The sequence below is a fragment of the Solanum verrucosum genome, unplaced genomic scaffold, assembly GCF_900185275.1.
Source record: "Solanum verrucosum unplaced genomic scaffold, falcon-dt-bn FXZP01000049.1, whole genome shotgun sequence".
Classification (NCBI taxonomy): domain Eukaryota; kingdom Viridiplantae; phylum Streptophyta; class Magnoliopsida; order Solanales; family Solanaceae; genus Solanum; species Solanum verrucosum.
Genome location: NW_026020221.1, coordinates 8,067,396 through 8,085,448, shown reverse-complemented (window position 1 = coordinate 8,085,448; position 18,053 = coordinate 8,067,396). Strand labels below are relative to the sequence as shown.

Here is an 18,053-nt window from a genome sequence, read left to right as displayed (position 1 = left end):
ACTATGTAAGATAACAATCTTGAAATTATTATCCCGAATTTAAATGCCAAAATGACACATTTATCCTATTTATAACTCTTCTCTGAAACAAGTTTAAAATTTAAAAATAGAAATAATTTTCTCTGATTCCCGCTCAAAGTTGGAATAGAAAACCTAATTTGTGTCTTTATAAGGTGTTCCTGCCTCTCCCTTTTTTCAGTGTTTTATTTCTTGAGAAGTATATCCTTCCTTGGTTTCTTCGATGTCTGAACAGATGCCTTTGCTTAGCTTAAAGAAGACAGTTTTTCACAGTTTTTTTCCATCAAAAGTTGAAGAAGAAGCTTGCATAGTAAACAACACTCCATATGTTGTGACTTGAGAACTAGTGGAGATAAGGGACTTATACCCTGCCCCGAGAATCGATATGCAAAACCCATGGCAGATCAAGAAAAAGATTACCCATGATGAGATTGTTGTAGGAATGCTAATGATTCCATTTTTCGAGGTGTTTGAGTACATACTTCGATATTGGACTTTGGACATGGCCAAAAGTTTGGAGGATGGCTTCAGTGTGTGGGTTGACATGTGGGATGTAACTGAGGGGAATGTCCCTAAGAAGTATGAAGGTGGAAGGGTTTGGATAAGGAAGGTGTACAGTGATGATTTTTCTATTTGGTGCAACGAAACGTTCAATTATCGCCGATTGGGCGATGGTGATGAAATTGGGCTTTATTGGGATCCTAGATCTACTAGTTTAGTGTTCAAATTGCTTTCTCAGGTTGGCTCTTAGTGGAAAGGTCCAATAATTTAGGACCAGAAACAACATAATATCATAGTCGTTGGTTTAATATTACTCTTTCATATAATTGTAATAGTTGAAGACATAATTATGAAATTGGAATTCTTGAAGTTCCCAATTTAGTTTGTGTAATTCCCTTTTTATAGTGTTCTTTTAAGTTCGTGTAATAGTTTAGATAGTTTTGATGTTCTTTGCAAACCTAGAAATGAGATTAATGTGAGAAATAAGTTGATATACTCACAGAAAATGCCTGGAAATAAGGACGTAACATGACCTAATTAAGGACCCCATTTTGGCACAAACTCAATGGTACAAGATTATCTCTTAATCATCAAAGTTGAACCTTTAAGTTGATGGATTTTATACAATAGAGTGCAGTAAATAAGATATCTATAGAAAATAAGAGTACAAAATTTGAATTGAGGAATGTGATTTCTAAATTGAACAGAGATGTATTAACTTAAGACAACTGATTTTGTAACAATCTAGGATCTAAACTCTTTCAATCATCTGACTGAAAGCTTTTGCATTAGCACAAGAATAATGTTACATTCATTCAAGTCTTTGTCTCCATTTTTCTGCATAATCGAAGTTGCTCGCTACTCAACTATTTCTGAAAATCCTAGCTAATTAACTAGAGCGAAAGAAGGATAGAAGATGAAAGGCAACTTCAACTCTTGAAATGTCAGTAAAGCAAAATAAATATTCATAATAGTAGAGTCCATACCTTAAATAAGGGAACAAGAGCTTAACTCTTGTGACAACTCAAGCTATTTGATCTTGAAAGGTCTTAAAGCAAGGACATTCTTTCTTAGTCCATACCTTTTCCGCATTTTTACTTGAATTTGTCGATATCATTGATCGTCTTCACACCTCAATTTTGTTGATCTGAATTTATATTGTACTTGAATTCTAATAACTAAGTGACCGCATTAGCATTAGTCAATGTAGTTCTCCATGGTTCATCTAACAGAATATGCACAACAACATTAAAGAGATAGTGTCCATTTTTGTTGTTTTCTAGGCTAGTGACTGCACTAAATGCAGCAAGCAGATTCATGATTTTCTTGAAAATGGTATTCATTCTATGGATACTGTGAGTAATGATGACTATTCTCTATCTATTGTGAAATTGATCAAGGATCGCGGATTGGGTGTTGGTGATGAAATTGGGCAATATTGGCATCCTAGTTTATTATCAAAGTTTATTTTCAAATTATTTTCTAAATTTGGAGTAAGAATTTAGAAAAGATTTTTGGCACAATCTCATGTTATTTGATAACTAAGAGATGAGTGGTTATACAATTCAATTCATATGTTCGCTCCCTATGAAAGATCTTGTGCCTTAATGCATGGTTATACAATCGTGAATGTCATGCCTGAATAGCTAAGAATTGAATTAGAATGAACAAAGAACTGATAATTAGATATGGTTGTACAATTTTGAGTGTCTTGTGATAACTCGAGCTATTTTGATTACAGATTTTCCAAAATATCTTGTACTATCGTTCTTGAAAGGGCTTACACCAAGCACATTCTTTCTCAGTTTGTATATTTCGTTTGATAGAACCTTTTCTGCGTTTTACTTGAATTTGTTGTTATCAACGATCGTCTTCACATCTCGATTTTGCTAATCTAAACTTATTCTGTACTTGAATCCTAGTAACCAAGTGTTTGCATTAACATTTGTCACTGTAGTTCACCTAACAAAATATGCACAGTAACATCATAGAGACGATGTCCATTTTGTTGTTTTATGGGCTAGTGACTGCAAGAAATGCAGCAAGCAGATTCTATGGAGATTGTGACTTGTGAGTAGATATAAGGTTGTCACAAAAGGCAAAGTTTTAATGGTCATTCTGTCGAAGTTGATATAATCACATCAAATGCCTGGAAATAAAGACCTCATTTCACGCACAAACTCACATGTAGAAGATTACCCCAAGCTTGTCTTCTCGCATTATATCTGCAACATATTCCTTAATCATCAGGGCTGAATCTTTAAGTTGGCTTCTGTACTGTGTGATTGACTTTAATGAAGCAAAACTGTTCAGGATCTCCATAATACTTCTATTCCTTGTGCATGGGAAAAGATTCCTTTGGGTCTTCGACTTCCAAACAGAAAAGGTTGAGCTGATATAGTTTTTTCAAATTCTCTAACTTTGTGTCCTCAACATGGTTAGTTCAAATACAGAATAATCATCAATTCTCATATGTCATAGATTTGCAAGTCTTCAAATACTAGGTGATAATACATTGTTTGATATGTTCTGGACCACAAGAGTTTTTCAGCAAGTCTAGTGTTACAAAGTTTGTTTCACTAGTTTTCTCCGCTGATTGATTTCTCTTCTAAGTTTCAAACAAGAATGGATACCTCCCTGGTAAGTGTTCCAACACGTGCCATAAGAAGAATAATTTGTCATTTTTTTAAAGACCTTTCTAACGGGGGACAAAAAATCAAGACCACTACATTTAGGGTACACCTTGTGTAATTTTCTGAAGTTCGATAGCGTATTTGAGCCTTTTCTCTTTAGTAAATAACTTTTTTATAATAAAAAAAATCTCCTACACGCCTATGTACTGATGTGCTGCAAGTTAAAAAATATTATTTTAGGAGACCAAAATAAACAATTAAAAGACTTAATAATTGTCATGAGACAGTTAAGGGGTGGTTGTTCGTGTAGAAAATGGGGTGTTCAGAAAAAGAAAAGGGAATTCTAGGAGAGCTCTAGCCTCTCAAATGTCATTGTGATCTAGTTAATCGTAGATTATATGTTATATAACTAAATTCATTCATGTCTTAGGATGAAATTTGTGGTGTTGGCAGTGTCCTAGTGACTGCTTTTAGATTTCTTGTGTAATATCAATGTGTCTGGTGTGAAACATCAATATTTGTTCCTATATTTACTATTTCAGCAGTAAAGTCTATCAATTAGGTATTAAAGCAGCAACTTTCAGGGATGGTGAGTAGAATAGAAACACAAGTCAAACAAGTAGAGACTAATTTGACAGGGTAAGAGAAGATGTCAAAAAACTAGAAGGATGGTTTCAAGAAATAAGAGAGTCTCTTGCGATAATTGGAGCACATGGGAGAACCATGATGGCAGAAGCATCCCTTTATCAAACTAGATTCATCGGAAACTAAGAAGAGGGAAGCAATGTCGACTTGGCTGCAGAAAAAGATGGAAGAAATTTCGAAAACTACAAATACCTATTTCCATAAGAGAGGATCCTTTAAGATGGATTTTCAAAGTGGAACTATATTTTAGACTAAATGAATTTGTGAAGCGGAAAGATTACAGGCAGCTGGTGTTTGTTTGGAATGAAAGTGTTAGAAAATTAAGATTTGTCTAGAAACTCCTAGATTGGAGATATTTTGTATTAGCTATGTTAGAAAAGTAAGATTTGTCTAGAAACTCCTAGGTTGGAGATATTTTGTATTAGATATGTTAGAAAAGTAAGAATTGTCTAGAAACACCTAGGTTGGAGATATTTTGTAGTAGATATGTTAGTCTTGATTTAAAATGAGTGGTGGCTAGTGAGCCACATAGGTACATAGTTTGGTGTGAGATATTGTGCTTATTATGTGGTTGTAATTCTCACACTTTATCTATAAATACACCATATGTAATGAAACATCTAGTAAAAAAAATTGAACTCAAGAAAACTTAAGCCTTCTTCTTCACTTTCAGATTTTCTGTAGCAATTTACAACTGCTATTTCCTACTGTTTACACCTTGTAGACCTAAAGTTCTTCTTCCTTTTCGTTGTAACATGGTATCAGAGCCTATTTCCTAAGGGATCTGAATCAAATTTTGTTTGTTTCGCTCATCTACTTTCTGTTCTTTCTTGAATGTGCTTGCTGAAAAAAATTCATGGCACCTGAAAATCAACCAACAACAAGTCCTCTGACTTTTACCGGAGAGAATTATCACAAATGGGCCATCAAAATGAATGCTTATCTAAAGGCTCTCAACTTATGGGAAGTTGTTTAGCTTGGAGAACCTGTTGTCCAGCCATTGAGAGTTAATGCAACTCTCAATGAAATTAAGAAGTATGATAAGTTGGTGACTAGGTCCCCACGTGCTCTCACCTGCATACATTCAAGTCTTACCGACGTGATGTTTACGAGGATTATGACTTGTGAAACAGCCAAAGAGGTTTGGGATAAGTTAAAGGAGGAGTTTGAAGGCAGCAGTAGAGTAAAGTTTGTTATACTCTTAGCATTGAAGAGAGAGTTTGAGCTTTTGAAGATGAAAGACTTAGATAGTGTGAAATAATACTCTTCAAAGCTGATGGAGATTGTGAACCAGATAAGAATACTTGGTGAAACCTATCTAGATCAGAAAGTTGTAGAGAAGATCTTGGTCAGCCTTCCAGACAGGTTTGAATAAAATATCTCAGTTATTGAAGAGTTTTGTGACTTGACTACTCTTACAATAGCCGAACTAATCTCCAAATTGCAAGTCGAAGAGCAACGGGTCACTATGAGAAGTGAAGGGATAGTAGAAGATGCCTTTCAAGCAAGGCATAAATTCAAACGTCAAAAGGAAAGCAAAAAAGTTTGCTTGGATAAATCTGGAGAGGTAAACTCTGGTGGAAACCAAGGTGATTTATCGATAAAAGGAAATTTCCACCTTGTGGTTGTAACATCCGGCAATTTGAAATAACTATGAAGAGGCTTAGAATTGGAATTAATCATTTTTGGAAAGAATTTGAAAATATGAAAAATTTGGTTAAGTATGGGAAAAAGTGAGTTTTTGGCCAACTTTGAACAGTTATAACTCCTAGCTCAGGATGAGTTAGGTGTTGTTCTAGTTATGGTTACGAAGCTCGTGGAATGATCTTTCCAACGCCGCTAAGTTTACTCGATTCCGAGTTCGTATGAGTGAGTTTTTCCCTTTCCAAGTTGGGCTGTTGGTAAGGGAAGTCAGTCCGGAATTTGTAAGGGTATTTTGGTCTTTTCCCTAGCCTTGTCTTTTGGATATATATTAAGGTGTTAGACTGATTTTTTAAATTAGTTTTCCCTTTTATAAGAGTGAGAGTAAGGGTTTGTGAGTGAAGAGGAGAAGAAGAGGAGAAAGAGAAGATCGAACTAAGTTTCGTCAAAGATCGTCGTGGATATCGTCGGGGCTGATCCCTATTAGGTATGTGAGTTCATAGTGTTGGGTTGGTTCTTTCCCCCAAACGCCAAACTCATTTTAAGTTCGAGAAAAGATTGGTTGTGTTGGTTGAAGTTTGTGGTTGTGTTTGTTGAAGCTTGTGGATTGTGTTGTTGAAGTTCTTGTTGATTTGGGACATGTTTCCGGTTGTATTTTCGAGTTGAATCTATTGTATATTAAGGGTTTTAATGATCCCAAGTGTTTGGGGAAATAACCTTTGAAATTAAGGGAGTTTAGAGTTGGTAACGTGAAGGAGAAAGTCCGGCAGCTTGCATGAAGCAAGTCTGCGTCGCAGACTTGTTCCCTCTGTGAACAAAATCTCCTCCGCGTCGCGGACAGGACGCGGACTCCACTGTTTTCAGAATTTAATTTCATATTTTTTCTTAAGTTTGGCTGTCCTAAATCATTCCTTAGCATCATGAGGTCCTTCTAAACACAATTATGATCCTTGAATCCAGAAATCCAATTCAAGGAGAGTTAGTTTCCAAGTCAAGTGAAGCTAGAAGTCAAGTAAAGTTAGAGCCAAGCTTAGAAGTAAAGAAGTAAGTCAAGCAAGAGTCTTAAATGAACGTTTTAACTTCATTTTAAGAGTATAAAGTTTCTAGTCAAGCAAAGAGTATAGAGTTTCAAGTTGAGTAAAGAGTATAGAGTTGAGTTCATTTCTCAAAAGTTATTAGGGAACTATGTATTCCCAAAGAAGTTTTAAAGAAATGTTTTTTTACATTTAAACAAGCTTTGGAACTGAGATCTCCAAAGAGCCTTCGGGCAAGTTTTTCAGAAAAAGAGTTATCGCTTTCTAAATGAAGCACAAGAGGAAACTGAGATTTCTAAGATAGCCTTTGAGCTAAGTTTTGAGTAATTATCTCAAATCAGCAGGAAGACATATGTTTTAAAACAAAAACATAAGAGCCAGTACATTTTTTTGGGAGTAGTATCGAGCACCGAGTTGGGGGAGCGTTCAAGGAACCCACAGCCCCCATAGAACCATGTTAGCCACCATGAGTAGAAAAGGATCATACTTTTTAGATGAATCCTTTTCCAGATAGACTAGTGGATCCATTAGGCAGTTCAGGTCTTATACCTTTGGCCGGGTATAGGATGCTCTGGCAACGTGAGGTCGATCGTTGTATCATCACTATAGCTCTTATGTGATGGTTGTCGGTTAGAGAAACTCCCACAGCAGTTATTGTATTTTTATACACAAAAAGTATTGTATTTTTATATACATCAGTTCATTTATATTTCTATATACATCTCAGGCTTATTGTATCTTTGTATACACACAAGAGTTTATAGCAGGTTTTAAATAGCTTTTCTTTATATTGCACTTGTTTTAAATTGCATTATATTGAAATGAGTCAGTCAGGTTGAGTTGAGTTGAGCCAGGTAAGTTATTCAGTTTCTTCCAGATTTTCCTTCTAGTCGATGTTGCTTAGCTTTCCAGCTCGCATACTCATACATTCAATGTATTGATGCCAGTTGCACTGCATCTTATGATGATGCAGACACAGGTACCCAGGATCAGCATCCAGCACGCCATTGATCCAGTTGAGCACTCCAGAGTCAGTGGTGAACCTCCTTGCTTTCCGGAGGACTCGATCATTTTGTTCTCTTAGTTTTGTTTTATTAGGATATTGCGGGGTCTGTCCCAACATCCATCTCAATATTTTAGAGGCTTCATAGACAGTTAGTCAGTTAGTATTGAGTCTTTCATCTATGTATATATGTAAATATTCTATTTTGGGACTCGAGTTGCCTTTTTTGGGCCAGATTTTATCAGTTAAGTTGTTTTATGTCCTTGCATTGCATGGAGTTATTCTGTTGAGTTAGGTTTCCGCTGAGTTAAGAAGCCAGGCCAAGGGTTCGCTTGGGGCCAGCAATGGTCTTCGAGTGTCGGCCACGTCCAGGGTGTAGGCTCGGGGTGTGACAGTGGCATTTGTAAGAAGACAAACCACTTAGAGAAGAATTGTTGGCAGAATTCAAAGAGGTCTCCAATTCAATGTAGATATTGTAAGAAGTATGGTCACATTGAGAAGTATTGTAGGCAAAAACAAAATCAAAGTGGCAAGTCTTCCCATCGAGTGAATTTCGCAGTTGATCACCAAGTTGGAAAATCAGAGGAGGAGGTTTTCATGGCCTCGCACACATCACATATTGACCAATGTAAATGGTATGTTGATAGCGCATGCACAAGGCACATGGCCATTGATGAAAATTTGTTTGTTACCTTGGAAAGATCTGATAGAACCAAAGTGAAGATTGGAAATGGCGGCGCATTGGTGGAAGCTCACGGTAAAGGGTCAGTAAAATTTCCCACTGACGAAGGTACGAAAATTATAAATGATGTTCTTTATGTGCCAAATTTGTCTCAAAACTTGTTAAGTGTTGCTCAATTGCTTCATAAAATTTATTCTCTTAATTTTAACGACAAACAATGTGTCATTTATGATCCTAAAGGATGTGAAGTAGCTAAAATTAGCATGATTGACAATTCCTTTCCAATTTCATGCTATTTTATTGATACTTGCTCTTTTAATGTTGAATTGAGCGATACTTGGCTTTGGCACAAAAGGATCGGTCATTATAATCTTTGCTCACTGGTGTATATGCAATCAAAGGGTATGGTGCTTGAAGTACCCAAAATTGACATGTGTAGAGATGTTTGTGAGTCATGTCAATTTGGTAAAATGCATAGACGATCGTTTCCTAAAGGAAGTCTTTGGAGAGCTAAGGAAAAGCTAGAATTGGTTCATACATATTTATGTGGACCAATGAGGACGGCTTCTTTGAGTGGAAACAAGTATTTTGTTCTCTTTGTAGATGATCTGACTCGAATGACATGGGTCTACTTTCTTAGTAGCAAATATCAAGTGTTTTCTGTTTTCAAAGAATTCAAAGCTATGGTAGAAAGGGAGAGTGGCTGTAAATTGAAGTATATTAGATCTGATAATGGAACTGAATATACTTCATATCAGTTCAGCAAGTATTGTAAAGATTTGGGTATCCAACAACAATTCACTGTTAGCTACACTCCACACCAGAACGGGGTTTCTGAGAGGAAGAACAGAACTGTGATGGAGATGGCGAGATGCATGTTGGCAGAAAAGAATATGCCTAAATACTTTTGGGCTGAAGCAGTCAATACCGCTGTCTATTTGCTAAATAGATTACCAACTAAAGCAGTCCAAGATATGACACCATTTGAAGCATGGAAAGGTATCAAGCTGTCTGCAAGACACTTGAAGGTATTTGGTTCGGTATACTATGCACATATTCCTGATGCTAAAAGAGGCAAATTAGATAGCAAGGCAGAACTGTGTTCTGTTGGGCTATAGTACAGTTGCAAAAGGATACAAAGTGTACAATGTTAGTAGTAAGAAGGTGTTTTTTAGTAGAGATCTTGTAGTGGATGAGTCTAGCCACTATGATTGGGATCAAAATACTGTTGTGAAGAACCAAGGTGGGAGCACTTTATCTGCAACTCCAAATCAGCAAAAAGGTGATACTCCCTCTATCCTATTGCTTGAACAAAAAACAATTCAGATGTTAAATTGACTACAGACTTTCCTGTTTTGAAGACCAAATCACTAGCAGAAGTTTATGAGCAATGCAATTTTGCTCTTGTAAACCATCCTTATTTGAAGAAACAACAAACCACAAAGTGTGGATTTCAGCAATGGAGGAGGAACTTGCCATGATTAATAAAAATGATACTTGGGAGTTGGTTGATAGGCCAGAAGAGAAGAATGTTATTGGTGTCAAATGGGTCTATCGAACAAAGTTCAGTCCAGATGGCTCCATCTTCAAGCATAAAGCTAGACTTGTAGTTAAAGGCTATTCTGAGCAGCCTGGAGTGGACTTTGGAGAAACATTTTTTCCTGTTGCACAGCATGAGTCAGTAAGGTTTCTAGTCGCTCTCGCAGCACAATACAAGTGGAAAATCTTCCATTTGGATGTAAAGTCTGCATTTCTCAACGGATTGCTTGAGGAAGACATTTATGTTGAACAACCTGAAGGTTTTACAGTTGCAGGTGAAGAAGACAAGGTGTACAAGATTAAAAGGGCTCTCTATGGTCTTAAACAAGCCCCAAGAGCTTGGTATAGTAAGCTGGATTCTCATTTGCTGTCTCAAGGCTTCAACAGAAGCCTAAATGAGCCTACTTTGTACTTCAAAAGGCAAGCGGATGGGATGTTGATTATGATATCAGTTTATGTCAATGATTTGATGATTACAGGTGAAAATCCTCTTGCGGTTCAAGAAGTTAAAAATGAAATGCTAAAAGTTTTTGAGATGTCTGATCTAGGAGAAATGAAGTTTTTCCTGGGAATGGAGATATCTCAATCTTGTGAAGGAATTTTCTTGTCCCAAAAGAGGTATGCCTTGAATCTGTTAAAAAGGTTCAAGCTTGACAAGTGCAAAGTTGTTGCAACTCCACTTGTTGTGAATGAAAAATTAATGAAGGATGATGGCGAAGAGAGGGCAAATCCAAAAGTTTATAGAAGTCTAATTGGAAGTCTATTGTATCTAACAGCTTCTAGGCCAGACATAACATTCACTGTCAGTTTGTTATCTCGATATATGCAAAGTCCCAACACTAAGCATTTTGGAGTCGCTAAAAGGGTGTTAAGGTACATTAGAGGGATGATTAATTATGGAATCTGGTATAGAAATTTGGAGAATGGAGCTCTTATTGGCTATTCAGATAGTGATTGGGGTGCATGTTTGGATGATTACAAAAGCACTTCTGGTTACTGTTTTTCGTTTGGTTCAAGCATTTTTTCTTGGAGCACAAAGAAGCAAGATATTGTAGCACAATCTTCAGCAAAAGTCGAGAATGTGGCTGCTGCATCTGCTAAAAATCAAGCAATTTGGTTAAGAAATATCTTGTTGGAATTGAATTTGTTGCTAAAAGAACCAACAGTGATCTATGTGGACAATAAATCAGTCATTGCGATGGCTGAAAATCCGGGGCAGCATGGAAGAACAAAGCATATCAACATAAGGTTTCATGCTTTAAGAGATGCCGAGAAGAATGGTGAAGTTAAGTTGGTTCATTGCATTAGTGAAGATCAGCAGGCCGTTATTCTGACCAAGGCTCTTTCCACTAAGAAGTTTGAGTTTCAAAGGTTGTTGCAAGGAATTTCAATGAAAAATCTTAAGGAGGAGTGTTAGAAAATTAAGATTTGTCTAGAAACTCCTAGATTGGAGATATTTTGTATTAGATATGTTAGAAAAGTAAGATTTGTCTAGAAACTCCTAGGTTGGAGATATTTTGTATTAGATATGTTAGAAAAGTAAGAATTGTCTAGAAACTCCTAGGTTGGAGATATTGTGTAGTAGATATGTTAGTCTTAATTTAAAATGAGTGGTGGTTAGTGAGCCACATAGGTACATAGTTTGGTGTGAGATATTTTGTTTATTATGTGACCGTAATTCTCACACTTTATCTATAAATACACCTTATGTAATGAAACATCTAGTGAAAAAAATTGAACTCAAGAAAACTTAAGCCTTCTTCTTCACTTTCAGATTTTCTGTAGCAATTTATAGCTGCTATTTCCTACTGTTTACACCTTGTAGACCTGAAGTTCTTCTTCCTTTTCATTGTAACAAAAAGGCCTTAAATTGCTATTATTTGATAGTCTCGGCAACCAATGTTAACCTGGGAAAACTTCAAAGGGAGTTGTCAAACCAATTTTATCATTCTCAAAAGATCAATCAGTATGATGTCTTAATGGGGCTGAAGCAGGTTACCACAGTAACCGCGTTTCGTGAAGAATTTGAAAATGTGTCAGCGTCTAAGAAGCAGGCGTCTGATGGACTGTTATCTGGCGTATTTTTGAATGGGCTGAAAGAGGACATTGTACCTTGTGTAATTTTCTGAATGTCTAGAAAGGTTGTGATCTAGTTAATCGTAGGTTATGTATTACATAACTAAAATTCATTCGTGTCTTAGGATATAATTTATGGTGTTGGCAGTGTCCTAGTGATTATTTTTTTACATTTCTTATTGTAATATCAATGTATCTAGTCTGAAACATCAATATGTGTTCCATTATTTACTATTTCAGCAGGAAAGTTGATATGTACCTTTTAGGAATCGGTATAAAGATCCCTTTTGAGCAAGTTGATAATCTTATGAGAAAATGTCTGACTATGATCTAAAATTATGTAAGTTATTACTAACATTAGACATTAGCCTATTATGTTGTATCTAAGGTTGAGAAATATATGAGCAGACATTATAGTCGAATCTAATATTATTAGGGAGAATAATTTCTCAAGGGTTATATATTATACAAAGTTCACATAAGGACAAAATCTAAATGGTAATCTATTTGCTTAAATCAACGTAATAAATAAGAAAAAAATGACATAAAAATAGTCGTTTATCATAGTGACCCGCAAATATATACTCTCTTAAGTTTCATGCCATCAACCTCAGAAGAAGAAGCCTGCAAAGTAAACAACACATCACGGGTAAAGACTCAAGAGCTAATAGAGATAGGCCCTTCCCTGATATTCGATCCAAATACCGCGAGGCACATAAGGAAAAATATTACCCGGGAAGAACTCACTTTGAAAAGATGTGGATTCCATTTTCTGCGACCTTTATGTACATTCTTGCATACTAGAATTTGGAGCGGGCAAGAAGTTTGGTGAATGGGAATGGGGTGTGTGGTGACTTGTCGGATATCATAGAGAAGAATGACACTAAGAAAAAATTTTACTTTCAGGAAGTTGAGTAATGATGACTATTCTCTATCCATCGTGAAATTGATCAAGAATCACGAATTGGGTGTTGGTGACGAAATTGGCAATATTGGTATCCTGATTTATCAAAGTTAATTTTCGAATTATTTTCTAAGGTTCGTGATTCACGAATTAGGCCTGTATTTTTTCATTTGTACTTGTGGATTGAATATCTGGAATCTCAAATTTTTGTATGCTTTTCTATACTTGTATTTGCAAGAATAAATTGGCTGACAGTTGTGTAATGATTCAAGAATTAGGACCAAAAAAGATACTTGACCGTGTAAAAATTTCTACACCGTCGATGGATATTAGTTAAACTTTTAGTTTTGTCTACAATACATAAGATAACAATCTTGGAATTATTATCCCGAATTTAAATGCCAAAATGACACATTTATCCTATTTTATAGCTCTTCTCTGAAAGTACCTTAAGAAACAAGTTTAAAATTTAAAAATAGTAATAATTTTCTCTGATTCCCGCTCAAAGTTGGAATAGAAAATCTAATTTGTCTTTATAACGTGTTACTGCCTCTCTCTTTTTCAGTGTTTTATTTTCTTGAGAATTGTATCCTTCCTCACTTTCTTCGATGTCTGATCAGAGGCCTTTGCTTAGCATGAAGAAGACCTTCTTTTACAATTTCTTTCCATCAAAAGTTGAAAAAGAAGCTTGCAAAGTTAACAACACTCCACATGAAGTGACTCGAGAACTAGTGGAGATAAGGGACTTATACCCTGCCCCTAGAATCGATTGGAAAACCCATGTCAGATCAAGAAAAAGATTACCCGTGACAAGATTAATGTAAGAATGTTGATGATTCCATTTATCCAGATGTTTGAGTACATTCTTCGATACTGGAGTTTGGACATGGCCAAAAGTTTGGAGAACAACTGCAGGGTGTGTGTTGTCGTGTGGAATGTAACTGAGGAGAATGTCCCAAAGAAGTATGAAGGTGGAAGTGTTCGGTTAAGGAAGCTGAATAATGATGACTTTTCTCTTTGGTGCATCGAATTGTTCAAGGATCGCGGATTGAGCGATGGTGATGAAATAGGGCTTTATTGGGATCCTAGATCTCCAAGTTTAATGTTCAAATTGCTTTCTCAGGTTCGCGCCTCGTGAAAAGGTCCAAGAATTTAGGACCAAAAACAACATTCTATCATAATCTTTTGTTTAGTATTACTCTTTCAGCTAATTGTAGTTTTCATGTTCTACCCAACCTTTCCTATATATGCTCCTTACTACAAAGGATCTTAGTGTGAGAAATATGTTAATATACTCACAGCAAATGTCTAGAAATAAAGACCTAACATGACCTAATTAAGGACCCCATATGGCGCACAAACTCAATGGTAGAAGACTACTGTCTGAATCTTTAAGTTGATATTTCATAAAAGCTACTGATTTAGGTGTGTCGCCAAAGCACATCAAGCTAAACTTGAAGAAGGGAAGATGAAGGACTGAACTGCACCGAAAGATATAAGATTCTCAGTTTCTGTTAGAACTAATAAACTTCTGAACAAATAATCCTGATTGAAAACCAATAGAGTGAAGTATATAAGATATCTATAGCAAATAAGAGTAAAAATTATTGGGGCATGTTTGAATAGAGGAATGTGATTTCAGATGTGGCATTTCATCCATCAAAATTATCTTCAATCAGTAACTTGATAGTTTTGTCAAACTAAAATGACTGAGAAAATTGAACAGAGATGTATTAACTTAAGACAAAACTGATTTTGTAACAATATAATATAGGGTCTAAACTCTTTCAATCATCTGACTGAAAGCTTTTGCATTAGCAAAAGAATAAGGCTACATTCATTCAAGTCTTTGTTTCCATTTTTCTGCGTAATCGAAGTTGCTGGCTGCTCAACTGTTTCTGAAAATCCTAGCAAATAACTGGAGCGAAAGAAGGATAGAAGAAGAAAGGCAACATGAGTTGCTGGCTGCTCAACTGTTGGGCACGGCCTCTGTACAAATACCTGCATTTAGCATAACTGATGGCTGTAAGTAAACTGCCTTGAAAAAATCATCTTCTGGAAGTCAAAACTAAAATGATGACACTACCATAGAATGCCATTTATGCTGCCCTTCTAAGTTTGTCTAGTTCATCCAAGACATTCTCGAGGGAAACTCTCAGCTTGCTCTGTTTAGTCTGCAGTTTTTCGCAGCAGAAGTTAAACTAACAGCAGTAGTCATCACTCATATGACTCATATCTTAGATCTTTGTGTATAAATCAACATAAACCATCTTCATCATCGAAGGAAACTGTTGTTATGTGTCTCAGGATATGCTTTGAATGGGTCAGAGACTTCAGCTGATTGTTAGGAGATTAGTTTTCTTTTAGTCATTATCCTAATAAGTTTCACTAGTTTTCTCCACTGATTGATTTCTCCTCTAAGTTGCAAACAAGAATGGATACCTCCCTGGTAAGTGCTCCAACATGGGTAGTGACTCCAGAACTAATTGAGATAAGGGACATATACCCTCCCCGAAAATTGATCTGGAAATTCGTGACAGATCAAGAAAAAGATTACCCATGACGAGGTCATTGTAGGAAAGCTGGTGATTCCATTTTTTGAGACGTTTGAGTACATTTTTCTATACTGGACGTTGGACATGGCCAAAAGTTTGGAGAACGGGTGCGATGTGCCTGTTGACGTGTGGGATGTAACTGAGGAGAATGTCCCTAAGAAGTATCGGGATATGTTGATCTATAAGTTGAAACAGAGGTAAGACATATTCAACAGTGATACAAGGCCAGATTCTTTCGCTGGTTTGTGAGGAAAAAGGCAACCAAGGTCATGGTTTGTGCACTGACGGTATTGACAGCAAAAAGTATCAGGATATGTTGATCTTTAACACTCGTAACTCACCATGTCAAGCCCTATATTATAGCTTGGAAAGAGTTTCTTTGCACCATCAATGTGTATAACTTAGAATGGTATTCAAAATCATCTGACCTTACTGACACTAAATGTCCTATCCCGTATCAATTGTTAGGTATGCGAGGGAAAAGAAACATACGTTTTGCCCTGAATGGATAGCTCGATGGTCAAGAGGTCAAAATTCCAAAACAGGGGTGGGGATACATCTTCTAGTTCCTACTGCTTCCTGATTTTAAGCTACTGAAGAGATATATACTCCGAGACTCATATAGTCAAGCAGTGTCATTTGATGGATATGGAAAATATACTCCACGATGATATCATGAATTTTCAGAACATTCACTCTGTCCTCTTCAAACACAGTTCGTTCAAATGAAAAGTACATGTCCAATATCCGATCCATTCTACTAGTAAACAACACTAGTGCTATCATTACTAAAATTCACTTCCAGAGTTACTTTCGTTGTTGATTTAGATATGGAATACATTCTTCTTTGGCAACATTATATCTAAGCCAAGTCGGAAGAAGTAAAAGAAAATACTTCTACAAAGAAGATTATACTCACAGCAAATGCCTGAGATACGGACCTAACATGATCCCATTTCACGCTTGAACTCACTAGTAGAAGGTTTGACGCTAAAGGTGAATAGATATTGATTCATTCACACTACAATTTGCCGCAGGAGAGATGTTGAAAGATCACTAGTGACATAGAACACTAACTATGGTATAAAATATCAATATTCAATTGAGCATGAAAAATAACACTTCTTTAAGATGATAGTGGAGCAGACCTCCGATGAAGACACCAAGTTCCTTACAGAGATATATGTAACAGCTTAGAAAATCTCACAGCGATAAAATATATGAGAAATGTAAGGTATATAAGGAAGCAAAGTTAGCCCTGTTGACGTGTTTTGAAGTCGTACAAGCCTAGACTTACGGTTGACAATATTACTATTATCATTAGTCGGTTGGGTAGTTAGTTGTTACACATTATATATTCAAGTTTGAAATTCAGGTGTGACATTTTATCCATCAAAATTATCATCAATCAGTAAATTGATACCTTCATAAAATAACTGAGAAATTTGGACAGAGATGTATTAACTAAGACAACTGATTTTGTAACAATATGAGTCTAAACTATTTCAGTAATCTGACTGAAAGCTTTTGCAATAGCACAACTGCAGAAGTATAGTTGAAGTATCACGAAACTCACTAAATAATTGACTGAGAACTCAACAACCAGTATATACTAATTTGAGATCATGTAGATCCTTCTAGATAAATACCTGCATTAAGAGTAAACGATGGCTGTAAGTAAACTGCATTGGAAAAAAAAAATCATCTTCTGGAAGTCGACATTCTTATTTGCACGATATTAGATCAAAACTAAAATGATGACATTACCATAGGATGCTCATCTTGAGCCATTTATGCTGCCCTTCTAAGTTTGGCTAGTTCAGCCAACACATTCTCGAGGGGACTATCAGCTTGCTCGTTTAAGTCTGCAATTTTTCACAGCAGCATTAAACCAGTTTAATACAATGCTAATTACACAAACTAAATAAAATGGTATAGATAGAGCACAATATTCATACGATTTTGCACTTCTCAACAAATATCTTCTGTTTTCTTATTCTAAGCAGGTATTCAATTTTGGGTAATGAAAAACTTGTTTTCATACAGTACTTGATGTTAATGTTGTCAGACGCCTAAGAATTGGCTGTGAAACCAATGACGAAATCATTCTACAAATGCTCGACACTGGAAACAGATTTAAAACCAAAAGCAATAATTCTCATTCCTCCTTAAGTTAAACTAACAGCAGTAGTCGTCCCATTCATATCTTAGCTCTTTCTGTAGAAATGAGCATAAACCATCTTCATCGTAGAAGGAAACAATTTAAGAAACAAATTTGGTTTCCTCCCATATTTTATTAGTATGAACATATATAGAAGGTTATTTAAGAAACTAATTATAGCTTTTATCGCTCAGTCTCATCAAACATAAAATTCAATTAATAGCAGCCCGAACACCCTAATGGACTCTTGAAATGTCAATATCCATAGTAGTAGAGTCCATACCTTCAATGAGGAAACAAGAGCAAGCACTTCATCAACAGATTCCAAGTGAAATTGGCAATCATGGAGAGTTGCATCCATACAACAATGAAATATGAAAACATTGCCTCACATCACATGTAAAAGATCAACGTATTAATAGGTCGAAATCTTCAATAGCTCCCCATCAGAAACATCATGCTGTTTTAGAGGCCTGAACTGAGTGAAATAAAAACCAGCACTAGAATATTTTCAAGAGACAATTATAACAAGAAGTTCTCTTTTTTCTTTTAATAATAAAAGGTCTCAAGGATACTCGAGTATATGTTTAACAGCCTAGGCATTATCATAAAGCCGGTTACCTTAAGCAAATTCCAAACCCCTGTCAAATAAACTAGTACC

The 18,053-nt window shown here is 36.0% G+C and overlaps 1 protein-coding gene and 1 pseudogene across 1 annotated transcript in view; one reads left to right on the top strand and one right to left on the bottom strand.

Annotated features, from left to right (window-relative positions):
- Positions 1-18,053, bottom strand: part of LOC125831700 (beclin-1-like protein) — a 170,267-nt gene that overhangs the window by 111,403 nt on the left and 40,811 nt on the right. The gene's annotated exons all lie outside the window — the stretch shown is intronic.
- On the top strand, positions 13,285-14,709 carry LOC125831483 (uncharacterized; annotated as a pseudogene).